We start from the raw sequence: 2,227 nt of genomic DNA on the forward strand, positions 1-2,227 counted from the left end.
GGAAAGGGTTCAGAGAAGGGTTACTACAATGGTGCCTGGGATGGAGGGGTTGTCATATGAGGAGAGGCTTAAATCTCTCAAATAGCTTGCTCTTGAAAACAAGGAGAATTAGGGAAGATCTGATTGAAGTGTTTAAGATTGTAAAGGGAATTGATGGTATTGATGCATCATCTTTTTTCATACTTAACAGTGAGAATAGTAGGACTAGAGGAAACAGGGTAGGAGTCATGTTCAGCTAAGATAGTTTCATTTTTTAACAGGATGGTTAGCCTTTGGAAAGGGTTGTCTTCGGATATTGTATTTTAATTTAGGTTAGAGGATAGAACGGCTGAGATGGACCAGTTAGGTCCCATGTTGTCCCAAAACATTATTTTATTATATTATAACATTAAAATATCATTTTAAACCTATAGATGGAGCCGCATTCGTTATTAAGCTTCACCTCTTTTTTCTTTTTCTTCTTGGACTATCTACACTCTGCCCACTGCAGGTATCGAAACCTGATTTTTATTGTTATGAGCCCACTAACTTACCGTTGAGCCATCGGAGGGCTATTATTTTTGATTTTTCAAAACAGGTTAGTAAAAGGAACAGCGTAAACTGGATTTGTTAGTCGAAAATCTGTGAAAAATGTTGCAATTCCATGCTGCCTATAGTGAACTTTCTGAACTAATAATATAAAACTAGTAATAATTGGTAATAGAACGATTAATTATGTAATTGTAACAGTTCGCACTTCGTAATAAAACAATTAGTTGTTTTAAATTTGGCTTAGATTACAGGCCTTAAGATTATCATTTTACCTAAATGCGTGTCTTTTCAGTCTACTAGCAAGCTATTCAAGCTATCCACTGACAGGTAGAACCATTCTAACGCCATTTCTACTAGTGTTTAGTCTATCGCTACCTGCTTATTTTTAGATTCGGATTTTGATAGCCTGACAGGAACCTTTGAAAAAAAAAAGTGTTTGAAATAAGTTCAACTGGCATTTTGATCAGGGACTAAATCCTTAAAGGATTATATTTGAGAGTTCGACAAGTTTACTTAAAGGTAGCCGTGAGGAACACTTTGGAATTACATTACAATAAACTGGAACAACATCTGTGCAGTGCCACCTGACAAGTGTTACATTAGGTGTTTACATTCAGATGTTGTTATAACACAGTGTTTCTATATTTATCATCACAATTTCATGGCCAACAAAATTCACGGCACACAGTGTAGTAGAATGTTAACAGATAAAAATAGGATAAAGTAAACTCACTTGTGATTGGATAGTTATACATATTGCTATATCTTAATTCTTGCCTGTGCTATTATGTAGGGATGATGCAAATGCTATCCCTACTATCTTGTATGCATTCTTTTTGAAATATTGATATTAGCCATCCCTACATTTATTTGAAAAGTTTTTTTTAATGCAGTGTTTCAATAGACATAGGAAGGTTGTATTTATAACCAAGTTCTAAATACAATGAATTACAATACTGTAATATTTATTGTTTATCTATTATTGGCCGGTAATTCCTGTTTCACCCTGTACTTAAGTTTTTTGTAAGAAAGCTAACTTCAAGGGGTAATGATAATATCGTTTACACTAGAATTATGATTTTTTTATTCATTACCACTAATTATTAATAATACTTATAAAAGCGGATACTATGTTTGTTTGAGATTGTTTGACACCATTATTTTGGTTTTTGAGTTATCATATAATAAAAAAAAGCTGAAGAAACTTTGTTTGTTTGTTTGTAGTTAAGCACAAAAATACACAAAGGGCTATCTGTGCTCTGCCCACTACGTGTATCGAAAGCCGGTTTTTAGCGTTGTAAGTCCACAGACATACCTGTGGGGAAGAAAAAGAAATTGAAACTTTTTGCTATGATATTTTCAGACATTTTCAGCACTTGTGACTCAGTTATTACATAAATATTGTTATAAAAGGAAACACTGTATAGTATTGTAATGTTCTAATAACCTGTTGAAGTGATATTTAAAATATCATTTCGATGAACAATCCGAGCCATCCCTACATAGGCAGTGCTACCGCCTGCCTGATAAAAAAATCACTGTACTATGAATATTTTTCAACATTAGTTGTACGTGCGTTCTTTGTTTTTAATGTTAGAAATTCAGCTTTAACTTTAAATAAAATGCATAGAAGAACCGTAAACAGTAAGGTTTACGTCAAATATTAACGAGATGCCACGCAACAGTTATAAAGGCT

This window comes from Limulus polyphemus, unplaced genomic scaffold, assembly GCF_000517525.1.
Source record: "Limulus polyphemus unplaced genomic scaffold, Limulus_polyphemus-2.1.2 Scaffold1388, whole genome shotgun sequence".
NCBI lineage: Eukaryota > Metazoa > Arthropoda > Merostomata > Xiphosura > Limulidae > Limulus > Limulus polyphemus.